The sequence below is a fragment of the Lathyrus oleraceus genome, chromosome 2 (assembly GCF_024323335.1).
Source record: "Lathyrus oleraceus cultivar Zhongwan6 chromosome 2, CAAS_Psat_ZW6_1.0, whole genome shotgun sequence".
NCBI lineage: Eukaryota > Viridiplantae > Streptophyta > Magnoliopsida > Fabales > Fabaceae > Lathyrus > Lathyrus oleraceus.
Window position 1 is genome coordinate 484998622 of NC_066580.1, and position 14646 is coordinate 485013267.

Here is a 14646-nt window from a genome sequence, read left to right on the forward strand (position 1 = left end):
TCTCTAGAGCTCATATGTATATATCTTTTTCAGGGATTCAAACCTAGCATGAGCCCCCTGGTCCTATCCAACTACTCCTTCTCCCCCGTTGGGTCATCCACAAGATAGTCTACCATCGTCTCGAGTACCTCGTCTTTGGTAATCCTCTAATGATTTAGAAGTCTCCCCCTGATCGGAAGATGTAAAAAACACGACATATCATCAAGTGTGATAAACATCTCACCAAGCGGGAGGTGAAATGACGAGGTATCAGAGTGACATCTCTCCACGAATGCATTAAGTATCTTATGGTTGACCGTAGTATAACCGATCATGCACAAATCCTTCATCTCAGATATGGATAAAGCTGCCTGAAACCAATCCTCATTCAGCTGAGACAAGCCAGTAGTATTCCGCCAATGGTTAATAAACTTCAACAGATCACATTCCTATAGAAAATAAAAATCAACATCAGAAACTTGTCAATTAAAATAAACGTAAGTTAAAAAGAATGATTTCAACTAATGCTACCTCTCCGTCTCAGATATATTTGGCAATATAGTCTGGCTACAAAGGCAGTAGTGACAACTCTACAAGGCCTCCTCTAAATGCCTCTAGCTCAACATCCTGAGCAGCCTCACCATCCGGAGATGGCACTGGCTCATCAACATCAACATTAGAAGGTGGCAATGGCACAAAAGCATCAGAAATATGAGCAGTAGTGAATCGAATACCTCTGGGGTATGATAAGGTGAAACCCGACGCCTGCGTGAGGATGGAGAAATGATGCGTTCGTAGGTGAAACCCGTCTCCTACGAGAAGAAGAAGATGGATAAGCATGGACAGAGGGAACACGAGCCTCAAAAACTTGTCTCTTTTCCTGCAGCACTGATGCATGTTGTACAACTCTCATGTGCCTCAGTCTATCGTGTCTATCAGCCATAATGCTTGAAAGATAAAATAAAGCAGAAAATTAGTGCAATCAAGCAACACAACAAGCAAGAAAAAGAAACACAGAGAAATTTTTGGAGATGCATCTCCCCAATTGTTTTTGCAACATAAACGTCGTTAATGGCGCCAATGTACACATGCAATCACAAAAATAATGTTTTGATCATCCTTTTCACCCAACAAACGTGTTTTACACTATATCTATACTATCATACATGCAATTTATACTCATTTGTAACTTTAATAATCAATTTCTACTCATTTACACAAAAACTCAAACTTTTCAAAAGATAAAAAAAACTTACAATTTCAATTTTACTTCAGTGTTGGATGATGTTTTTGATGTTGATTAAAGTTCCCTTGAGCTTTGTTTTCTGATTTTGGACTTGTTGATGATAAATTTTTTAAAAGAGTTTGAAGTGTTTTTTAGAAATATCATAAATGAGAAATGAAAATGGTTCTGGCGCGATTTAAGCTCCAAACATTCCAGAGATGCATCTCTGAAACATTGTTCGAAGATGCATCTCCGGAATATTTTAACGTTAACTGAGACTTGGGTGCATCCAGAGATGTATCTCAGGAATCTTGAGGCATTTAATGATCGTGAGAAGAATATAATTATGCTCTCTAGCAAGAAATTAGAAAGTTTTGTTGGTCTGAGTGTTATGCTTTAGCTATCAGGTGGGGAATTAAGCTAGCATTAGAGTTAAACCTAAAAAGGATAATGGTTCAATCCGAAGCCCTTGTTATGGATGATTGCATGAACTCAATCAATGTTTTTTTCCTGTTTTAGAACCCATACCTCTTGATTGCTCTATGATTTTAAATAATTTTGTGGAAGCCTCAATCATGTTTGTTGATAGGAATCTAGGGAATTTCTTATCCCATCATATGGGGTGAAAAAACACCCTATAGAAAACTAAAAATGAGCCTCAGATTCCGGAGATACATCTCCGAACATGCATTATGCACCATTTTTATGACGCACCAAATGAGTGCCACCCTAGATTAAAACAAAAATATATTCTGGAGATACATCTCCGGGTATTTTCAACAAATATATTGATATTTGAGCATTTCAGTGGATATTCCGGAGATGCATCTAAGGAGGTTTGGGGAGGGATTTTAAACTTTTTGTCACCTTTGCATGTCAGATATTTCTAGAGATGCATTTCTAGAATAACTTGATAAAACATTCACATGCATGATCACAAACCCATACTTGTTTTCACTCAAAACCCTTCCATTCTCAATCAACATTTTCACTCCAAATCTCTGTTCATGTGTTTCATCACATCAAATGGATGAAAAGAATCTGTAATTCCAAGTAAAAATCATTTATGTGAAACCTCATTGTTCACATTAAGCTTGTTTCTAGTCTGAAAAATGTTCTTTTTATCCGGAGATACATCTTCGGATTCTATATGAACTCGTTCGGAGATGCATCTCCGTAGGCTGTCTGTTATCATTTTTTCAGCACTGTTTACAATATTAGCACTTTTTGAGTGTTTTATTGCAATTGTTTTCATTAGATATAGTGCACCATGATGTTTTCCCCAAACATGTTGTGTCTTCGGATGCCAAAGGTGTTGTTGTGAAAGAGGTAGATGTTGGCAACAAATTTATAAATGACCAAGAGTTTGAATTATGTGATCAAATGCCTCAATGGATTCGTACGGAGGCCTCAAAACTTAGATTTGGTGTGGTAATCGGAATGTCCAATAATGGTTTGGATAAACGAGGTGAATTTGTGAGAATGACATGTGAAATAAATGGGAAATATAGACCTCCTCTCGAGAATTTTAAACAAGATGACACTAGTTCAAGAAAATATGAGTGTCCTTTTAAGTTGCATGGTTATATGTTGACAAATAAGAAATGGAGATTTAATGTCATATGTGGTTTACATAACCATGACTTGTGTGAAAAGTTAACAGGTCATCCAATTGTGTGTCACCTCATGCCAGAAGAGAATGAATGCGTTTCAGACATGTCATTGAATTTGGTTCAAACAAAAAATATACTTGCAACTTTGAAACATAAAAGTCCCGAAAATATCTCAAATATCAAGCAAGTGTACAATATTCGGTACCAAAATAACAAGGCAATAAGGGGTGGGGATAGAAGTGAATATTTAAACTTTTGGATGATAACAATTATGTTTCCAGGTACCAAACATACGAAGATGGAGTACCGTTAGAGATATATTTTGGAATCATCCTCATTTCATAAAGTTATTCAACATTTTTCCCATTACGTTCATCATTGATTTAACGTACAAGACCAATAAGTACAAACTTCCATCATTGGAGAAGGTTGATGTTACTTCTACCGAGAAGATCTATTATGTTGGGTTTGCATTTTTAGAGAGCAAAAATGAGGAGAATGTTACTTGGGCCTTAGAGGTATGTCGGGCAATGTTGAATGACTAAGAAGAGATGTCAAAAGTAATTATTATCGACTGCGATACCTCTTTGATGAATTTGATTGCAAAGGTATTCCCTACTTCTTATGAATTACTTTGTAGGTATCACATAACAAATCATGTGAGAAGTCAGGTTAAACCCACGGTAGGGATGAAATAGATAAAGACCGGAGATGGAAAAATGGTGAAGGTAGGTGTGATAGTGGAAAAAATAATGGATGCATGGGCGGTTATAGTAAATTATTCTACTAAGAAGTTATATGCCGATTTCGTTATACATTTCAGAAAGGTGTGCAAGAAATATCCAGATTTGTTGAAATATATTGAAAGCACAATTCTGGACCAGGTGAAGGAGAAAATTGTTTGTGCATGGACTGATCAGGTTAAACACCTTGAGAATACAACAACAAACTTAGTTGAGTTTTCCCATGCTACATTGAAGAATTGGTTGGGAAAAAGTAAGGGCAATTTGTGTAGAGATTGAGACTCTGTGAACCAAATGATCTGGAACAAACATAATAAGATACAAACATCATTTGGTCGGAGCATCATAGTTTTGGAACACAAATTTAAAGACAACAATCTTTATTCTCAGTGGGTTGACAACATATCTCAAGCAAGTTTGAATTATATTTTTCACGGAGCTAAACGATATGATAATATAGGTTGCGATAACACAATGTATGGTTGCACAATTGTGAAAACCTATGATCTCCCATGTGCTTGTATTATAATAAATTTTGTGATTATGGTTAAAAATCAATTTTTTCCCTACATTTCTCAAAATATTATAACAAACTAAAGAAAATTCTATAAAAGGGAAACAGTAGATCGGTAATGTAACAGGGAATGAGTTTTTTTTGTGTAGTGATATGAGGCAAGGGAAGGAACAAAAGAGGAAAGGAGCAAAAGAACCCTACCTAGAAACCCTCGTCGGTGAAGACACATTGCCAGACTAGCTTCGGTCAAGTAATATTTCTTTCTCTTTGCTCAAAATCTTCATACCAATGTGTTTTCCTTGTTTCCTTGATCCAAAAACCCTTTCTAATTGCATAAGATCATCGTTATTTGTGGTATAATTTTTGTTGAGGTTATAGGGTTTTGAATTGTAAATCATGATGTTTTGTTTTTAAATGATTATTTAAAGTTTTGATGACCGGATATGTTCTTATCGTGTTTGGTTTGGGTAGAGTAAGGGTTTTGGTTGGATTCAGGATAGGTGACGGCGGCGCTACCGCAGTATTCTTGGGCACCACCGTGGAGTTCTTGTGACTCCACCATGTTAGATTTCAGTTTTGCCTTTTTTTTTTTTACTGTTGTTTGTTGTTTAGCGTATGGATAGAGAACATAGAGGCAATGAGAGTGTTGGCAGAGAATTGATGGGGTTGAGTCTCTTTTTGAGATTCCCTCATAAATTATTCTCAACTGGTCTTTGTGCAGGCAGTGACACGTGGCAGTGTTGGTGGCTGCCTTCTAGCCAAGTGTCTGCGTTGATTGGCTTTTGACAGATGGTTATGGTGTGTGGGCGCCCATGATTCTTATCATGTACCATTATTTGTGCACCCTTTGATCATGTGTTTATAAGGAGTATCCCAATACAAAGAGGGAGGTTGAGTTAACTATGTTGACTTCCTCAACCTCAGTTGGACAAGCGCTAAAAAAGAAGGCTCACGATGCCAAGGTACGCATACCCAACACCTAGAGCTCTCATCCCTGAAGGAAAAAACAATTAAACCTCGCTCGTGAAGGACAAATCCATGTTAATAGGGGGGAAAAGCAGTGGGGTGTTTCACACCTTTGAATACTCTTAGAAAACGGATATGGCGTGAGGTGTTCCACCTACATAACATCTCGACGCCGCCTGCCTCCAAGTCTAAGGCCCAAAACCTTTTGTTATTTTCAAATAAGCCAGTTCTCCTCCTTCGTACACAAAGCCACCATCAAGGTCGTCTCTCTGAACCAATAAATGTTTGTGGGAGCGTTCCAAAACGGACTTAAGGCGAGACACTTCAATGAATCCTTCTCCTAAAAGCCGACACTCACGCTCGTCAAAGTAGTTGCAAGGGTGAAGTGTTACATTAAAGGTGAGGAAAAAAGTGCTAAAAAAGAAAGCTCTTGATGCCAAGGAATGCAAACCAAATGCCAAGAGCTCTCATCCCTCAAGAAAAAAACAATTACACCTCGCTCGTGAAGGACAAATCCATGTTAAAAGGGGGGAAAAGCAGTGGAGTTTTTCACGCCTTTGAATACTCGTCAAAAAAATTCCAAAAATAATTGAGTCAAGTAGATTGAGAGGAAAACCAGGTGGAGCACCAATATCACTATCACTTATGTTGGCTTTTCCTACATGAGTTCTATGCTTCCTTGAACTTGTCAAAATTAGATATGGCGTGAGGTGTTCCACCTACACAACATCCCAACGCCACCTGCCTCCAAGTCTAAGGCCCAAAACCTTTCGTTATTTTCATATAAGCCAGTTCTCCTCCTTTGTGCACATTAAACTCCTCATCAACGAATTTACCATTACGATAGAGTTTTAAATATAAATATTCATCCATTTCAAATTATGCCCTAAAAATAGAAGTGCAGAAATAAATGGATTTCAGAAAGATTCCATAAAACCTAAAACTACAACATTTAAAAATTATAGAAAAATCACTTCAAACATATATCCATGTCTTCGATTTCACCTTCAAGGAAGATTTTCGCCTACAATCGCAACTGATGCACTCGTCAACGACTCTACTAGATTTTTTGCATGTGTTTTATGAAAAAAAGACCTTCACTTTCTTTCTTAAGGTTGTCTACCATCCACATCAACAATACATTCACATCAGTTACACGTGTGCCAATTATACACTTAAATTGACTTTGACTAACTATATAAATAGAAAGGATGAACCTAATACTATTTAAACAATTAAATGATCAATTTAACATCTTTTAAAATTGTGGGACCAAAATAAATCCCAAATTAAAGCTAAAAGATCAAAAGAGTATTTTAAATTAAAACTAAGAACTATTACATATTTTATTTTTGAATACTATTTTTTCCTTATTTAGTTATTTTGTTTCAACGCATCACGGCGTAGCTGCGGTTGTCACTACACTTCGACTTCTAAGATCCATTGACACCGCCGCTCCAAATCTACAATCTCCCTACTCACCGGCGGCGCTCTCTACCACAACACACGTTGATATCTTACCTAACAGGTTTTTTCTCCTCTGAATTTTTATTTATTTATATTTTGCCTTGATCCGTCATCCACATTAGCTAAAGTTTTGAACTGAAAACTGCGAATTGAAAACCCTAACATTGTTCAGAGTAACTGTAATTGAACTAAAGTTTTGCAGCATTGGTAGCAATGTTATCAAAACCGCGATCCAGATCGTGGAGTCGCACGATTTTGCGATCTCAACCACCTCCACCGATCTGGATCGTAAGCAAGATTGTACAATAGCGCAAAAATCTCAATTTTAGCAAATAGATCGTGAAATCAGATGATTTGTAGAAATATTTTAGAATCCCGAGCTTTAAATACCCGGGTCAATTTCGACCCTGTTTGCAACCCGATGTTTTTCTGTTATGTGTTTTTGCTCATTCCAGAATGAATGCTTCAAACTTCATTTTTGTCTACACGTGTATTTTTCATTTTCATTTTCGTCTTCATTTACGTTTACCTGCGTTTTCAGTTTTGCCTTCTGAAATATTCATCTTTAGATTTGTTCTTCATCTTCTGTTTTTTTTTTTTTGCTTCTTGTTTTGTTTTTGAAATAAAAGCATTTTACATAAGTAATTTTACAATCGCGTGATAGGTTGGCTTTTAAAAAGGGAGTTGTTTTGGCTTTATCACAAATTAATCTTTCTCTTGTGCAGTGTGACTGACACGACATCGCAAACACGCCACCACACACATCTCCTTTTTCTTTTCTTTTCTTTTTTAATTATTTTTTGTTTTGAAATTTTAATAACTAATTTCTTTTTTTTTTGTTTCATATTCTTTTTCGTATAATTTTTATATCTTTTCTTTTCTTTTTAATGTTTTATACATGTATTTTTAAGTATATATAACATAATATATATTTAGGGTTATTTTTATTTTGGTAAAATCTTACTACTTTGATTATAATTTTATGTTTTATGATTTTTTATACCCTATCGATTCTATAAAAATAAATGAGTAGGATCTTTCGATCTTAATTACGATTTTGTATTTTACGATTTTGATATCCTCTTCCGATTCTATGTAAGATCTCGATTATGACAACATTGAATTGGTAGAGTAGATGAAGCAAGTGAAGCCCTTACAGTTGTTTCATAAACTGGTGAAAACAACACAGAATGAACGTGGAAGGTTGATGGGTTTAGATGTTGGTGATAAATATGTTGGTCTTTCTCTTTCTGACTTTGATAATAAAATTGCTTCACCTTTCAGGTATCATCAACGAACGACTATGATTTATTATTCCTTTTTAAATTTAACTCGGGTGTTTATAATCTATACGTCTTAAAATCTTTCACTTGAAAAAAAAACCTTTTCATTGAATGACTATGATACTTCCCAATCCTATTGTGTAAATAACCGATTATCCGTTCACCAATCTTGGCATTATAATGGTAGAATCAGGTATCTAAAATATCCACTATTATAAAAGGCATCATATCATATTAATTAATTTCATTTTCCCTATTCTCTTTGTAAATCAAACAAGGAGAAAGTTATTATCCCTTCTCCCTCTTTAACTAAAAACTAAAACAAATACAACAAAATTCAAACTTTATCCCATTAAACAAGGTCGACTATATGATCAACTTTGGCCTTAATGTTCTATCGTGAATCATGTTTCTATCTGAATTCTTAATCTCGAGATCTTTTTTAACAACTTCTCTTATAGTCTTTCTAGATCTTTCTCTTTCTAGATCCTTAAATCCTCTTGTTGTTTGATTTCACTTCATATGATCTATTCTCTTTACCACAAAATTTATGTCCTCTTTCTAAATGTCCAAACCACCTAGGTCTATTTTTCACCATCTTCTCTATTATAGGTGCTACCCTAACACTCTATAATATTCTCATTTTTACATTACCTTTTACATTATCGGTCTCCTGTTTCCCTTTTATAGAATTTTCTTTAGTTTGTTATAATATTTTGAGAAATGTAGGGACAAAATTGATTTCTAACCATAATCACATAATTTATTTCGGTACGTGGTAATATGCGTTTTAGAACTCTTACAAAATTAGATAGGCGAGGGATATACTCGGTGCTCTATATATAATTTGGAGTACCTTCAAAAATAATAATTATTATACAAAAATGTTTGAGAGGAAAACTTGCAACAATCTACTTTTTACTTCATATTGGTTGAGACAAAAATTGTGCAAGTCAACAATTTAGTTAACATTGTTTTGAAAACTCAGGTATAAATAGTTCGTGTATATCCGAAAGTTATTCAATAATAAAATATTTTTTTAAAATTTTAGTTTATTGAGAATTATTATCTCATTAAAATTGAAAAAATTAGTTAAAATATTTTGTTTGATTCTAATTTATTGAGTAACCAGTACTCGTGAACCACTTCCCGGTTCTAAGGAGTATATGTGAATATGTGCGAGTTATTAACTATATTAGGTTTTTTAACTATATGAAATGGAGGGATGAGATTGAATGAGGCTATTTCCTCATGTTTATTGTTGCAAGTTTTCCTCACTCTACTAACCGATTTTGTAGGGTTGAGTTAGGCCCAACCACATTTTTTAACCTATTTCTTCTATAGGGTTTTCCATAAAATCTTTCTAGGCACTTTATCATTATTCCTTCATCATGTCAATAAAAATTAAGTGCAAGTCTTGTTAGTCCATCCGATATTGCTCCGTCACACATCAGAGTAGATAAATCACTTTCATTGTTGACCTTCTAGGCATAAAACAAAAGTGATTCTCAGTGAATCACGTCTCTTTTCTTAATTTTTGTTCAATCACTCTTTTCTTAGTCTCCGTTTAATCTCCCTTGCATCACCCTCCTTTTAACATAAACACATGTAAAAACGAGGGTTGTAATATTTTCTTTTGAGTAACGCTTGTGCTTGTTATGTTCAATGCCATTGTTCTCGTCAGGAAGAAAACAAACGTTAAATTAATGGCTTCTGATTTTAAGAGTCATGCAAGATGAACTAAACCAATTTAAAAGGAATGAGGTTTGGGACCTTGTCCCTCGTCAGAAATATCATCAAGTAATTGGCACAAGATGGGTTTTTAGAAACAAGCTTGACGAAAATGGAGTGATAACCCGAAATAAAGTCCGGTTAGTGGCTCAAGGTTATAACCAAGAAAATGGCATTGACTATGAGGAGACTTATGCTCGGGTCACTTGCCTCGAGGTTATACGCCTTATACTAGCCTATGTTTGCTCCAAGAATTTCAAGTTATTTCAAATGGATGTGAAAAGTGTGTTTCTAAATGGTTATATTAATGAAAAGGTGTATGTAGTTCAACCTCCTAGTTTTGAAATTCACGAGTATCCCAATCATGTTTTCAAATTAAAACGTGCTTTGTATGGTCTCAAATAAGTACCTAGGGCTTAGTATGACCGACTTAGTAAATTTTTTACTAATCAAAGGGGAAATAGATACTACTTCTTTTATTAAGCGTCGTGGAAATGATACTCTTCTTGCCCAAGTTCATGTCAATGATATCATTTTTGGATCAACTAATATGCAACTTGTCAAAGAGTTTTCTAAGCTTATGCATGATGAGTTTGAGATGAGCCTAATGGGGGAGTTGAACTACTTCATAGATCTTCAAATTCAGCAACTCAATAAAGGTACATTCGTTTATTAAATCAAATATTACAAGACTTGCTAAAGAGATTTGGCATGGAAGATGCAAAATCGATTGACACTCTGATGCCTATAAACGATAACTTGAAAAGGAATGAAAATGGTAAGGATGTTTATGTGAAAAAGTATAGATGTATGATTGGTTCTCTCCTATATCTCACGATATCTAGGTCGAATATTATGTTTATTGTCTGTAAGTGTGTCTGTTATCAATCAACTCCTAAGGAATCACATTTAAAAGCCATTAAACGCATTCTTAGGTATCTTTATGGTACTTCTAAGCACGGGCTTTGGTATTCCAAGGGAAGTGATTGTAATTTGGTTGGTTATATCGATTTCGATTTTTGTCGGTTGCAAATCAGATAGGAAGAGTACTATTGGAACCTGCCACATGTTTACAAACTCCTTAGTTAGTTGGCATAGCAAGAAACAGGTTTTTGTTGCTTTGTCAACTACTGAGGCGGATTATGTAGAAACCGATAGTTGTTGTGCTCAAATTTTGTGGCTTAAACAACAACTACTTGATTTTGATATTAAACTACAATGTATTCGTATTATGTGTGACAACACTAGTGCCCTTAATCTAATAAAAAAACCTGTGCTACATTCTCGCACTAAGCATATTGAGATTCGTTGCCAAGTCCTACGCGATCATGTTGAGAAAGGCGACGTCGTATTTGAGCATGTTGATAGTGAAAATCAACTTGCGGATATTTTTACAAAATCACTTGCGACCGAACCGTTTTTCAACATTCGAAGGGAATTGGGAATTCTTGATATCTCAAATTTTTTCTAAATATGATTTGTCGCATGCACTTTATATATATATATATATATATATATATATATATATATTCTCTAACCTTCTTTGAATGTATATTACATAAGAGTGCATTTTTCATCAATTCATAAGCAAGGTACTACCGTTCCATTTTCCCTTTTTTTGTGTAAGCTTTTTCTTTTGCATGTTGTTATGTTCCGAATGATTGATATTCTTGATGTATAAGATAGTTCATGAATGTTCACTTCCAAAAATGTCTAATTGATGCATATCAATTTATATGCTTATAGTGACTTTATATTTATCTTCTTCATGCTTGAAATATATAGTTGGTACGTTGGATTGTTATCTATTGTTTCATGAATTGTGATTGAATATGCTATAATGTTAGCAAAATTCTTTTTGTGTGTCATTGTTATGTTTTCATTTTTGATTTTGGTTTGAGTGGTAGTATATTATTTTATCGCCTTGCTAGAGAACATGCGTGTGCAACATTTATGAAGCATCAAAGGCATATGTTACGTAATCGTATCGCTTTTGTAGTAACTCAAAAGTTTTTGATTATATTGTATACTTCACTTTTTATGTTAGTGTTATGTTATTTGACATAAGTTCTGACAATCATATTATATTGTTGCGCTATTGTCTTTTATTTTATGTTGTCAAAGGGGGAGAAGCAAGATAACGTTGGGATGCATATATTTAGGGGGAGCTTTTCATTGCAAATGCATTGTCTTTAGTTTTTCCATCATCAAAAGGGGGAGTATGTGAGTGCAACTTCCGTTAGATGTGTTTTGTATGATGTCAAAACTATGATACTTTAGCGTTAATGTATATTGGATGGTATCCTCTGATTCTCTATGTGCATCTTAGCATTATGAAGCATAAAAGCATTTGGAAACAAGTTGGAAAAGGTCTCATGCATCAAACATGCGTGAAAAATCAATTTTTGTGAAAAATGGCATTACAGGTCGACACATACGTATATATGTCGACCTATTGAAAAACATTCTTGGCTATAGGTCACACATGCGTTCTATAGGTCGACATGTGTGTTGCAGTATTAAAGCATGTAGCTTTTGTTTCATGTGCAGACTCTTCAGGTCGACACATAGGAAGTGCATAACATTCATAGGCCGACACACGACCTGAGATAGGTCGACGTATGCATCGAACAAGCTGACACGTGACTTTCATTGATCGACCTATGCGATGTATTTTTTCAAAAATTCATATTTTTCTCAAGTCCTTTGCATTTCTTTTTGTCCTAAGTTACCCATACATATAAATACTTCATACATGCATCATTCTCTTGTAAGGTTTCTAGAGTGAGTAAAACCTACATAAATCCAGGATTTCGAAGCATTCTCATCATCTTCAAATCCATCTATGTATACACATAATCCAATTACACATAATCATTATTTGATTGGGTACCATCTAGATTATGGTTGATAACGTCCAATTAGGTTTGTTGTACCGAGAATATTGGGTCGAGAACTTTGAGGGATTCAAATCAGAAAACCAAGTTGGGGTTTTCCTTTAAAATCTCTTAAGGTTTGAAGATTTTGGACAAGATTGTGTAATTCAGATCCGATTGAGCGAAAGTCTTGGGACAAGGGGTGTCTTGCAAGGGAGTAGCGTGAGACGGTGGATCATGTTGGTAAATCATGAGTTTCAACAAGTGTGCACTTTGGATTAATTCAACCGGGTGAAAGCCTTGGGACAATGAGTGCCTTGCAAGAAAGTAGCAAGAAGGGTGAGTTGAAGTGGCATTGTTGGTTACTTGATCAATTTTTTATCAAGGATTTTGGAGGTGGTAGAATCAACATTAAACTTAGGGTTTGTAGAGTTCGATTTCTTCATCTCTTGTATACACATGTTTTATAAAGTAAGATTTATTATAATATCTCAATTTGAATTTGAATTAAGAGCAAACGTATCCATAGCGATGTCGATTGGGGGAACTGCCTAAACAAATCCTTGTGTACTCTCTCTCTCTCTGTATATATCTATCTATATATCTCTATCTCTTTTATTTTATGATTTGCAAATTGTCGATTACATTGATCATTTAGTCAATATTGTTTGGATCATAATTTTGAATGTGTTTTGAAATTTGTGTTGTTGTGTAGATCACAAACCATTTGGCTGTCATTGGATTTCTAAGAACAACAAACACTACATAAAGTTCCAAACATTGTTGATTGCACACTAAGTGTTCGACAAATTGTCTGACTTAAATATTTTTGTGTTTTGTTCATTGGAGATAACATTTTCCTATTATTTTGTATTCAACTAGTTGCGATTAGTTGTGTTGATTGACTTGTGGATTATTATCATTGCATTGACACCTCTACGCATATTCGAACTTTTTGATAGTAGGTTCAGATAGACATTTTTGATCTGGGAAATTTTTAAAACTTGCTTCCGCGCCATACTTTTTCAAAACCAATTTTGATTCATGTTTTAAACTTGTGATCTATTCACCCCATCCTCTAGATCTAGGCCTATTGTCTAATAATACCTACATATGTCAACTCATCAAGAGATACTAGAAGACGAGCAAACACAATTAGATCATGTCATCGCATTGTGGAGATTACGCAGACAGACATTAACAGAGATATCTTCCCTGATGGGTCTGATGTGACGCTGATCCTAGATGCCATCATGACGAAGGGGATTGATGGCCGAAGAGGTAGAGGAGGAAAAGACGATGTAGTCTGACATACATCATAGTACATTAGTATATAGTAAGAGTACTATGAATTATATTCTATTTTGTCATCATTTACTTTATCGTTGTTCTCAATTTTTTTTCTATTAATTGATCTTTTATTTATATGACATTTTTGGATCATCTGAATTTATATACGTCATTCTTTGTATATCAATTGTATGATTTAAATCTCATCACATAACATGGTACATAACACTTATAAATCTTCATTTGAATAGCATAATCAAATCATAACATGTTGTTCTAATACGTTACTGAGATGCATTTCAAAAAAAAATATAAAGATGCATCTCTGAAATATTTTAACTATCAATCCCAAATTGGTGCGTCCAAAGATGTATCTCCGAAATTTTGAGGCATTTAAATATTTTTGCATGGTGACTAAAAAACATATAGGTGCATTAAGAAATCTTCAAAAAAAAACTAATATTTTCAAAAGAAACTGATTCAAACAATTTTTTGAATAAAAACATGATCTAAACCAAACCATTACACCCCTAGCTGCATGTCATTTGGTTTTGAAAACGTTGACGCTCGTTGTATTTGTTTTGACATTGTATGGGAAATATGAGGAATTACTCTAATACCAACAAGTTGTTTGATTCCTTCACCCTAAAGATTTTATCCATCATTTTCGCTCAATCAGGAAGAAAGTGAAAGTAAAAGAGGAGATAGAGAGTAAGGAGAGAAAATGAAAGAAAAATAAAAAAGAAGATCCAAGATCTACGAGGCAACATAGTTCCTTCACATCTATGCTACATGAACTTATGCAACAATTAAAGAAAGTTTATTTTGTTGAAAATTGTCATTTTATAACTGTAAAATTTTGCTGTGATATCCAATGGCTAAGGTGCCTGGCCGTTAAGACTCATAGACATATAAGGGAAATTGTAAGGAACTCAAAATCAAGCTTAACTATGGAAAAA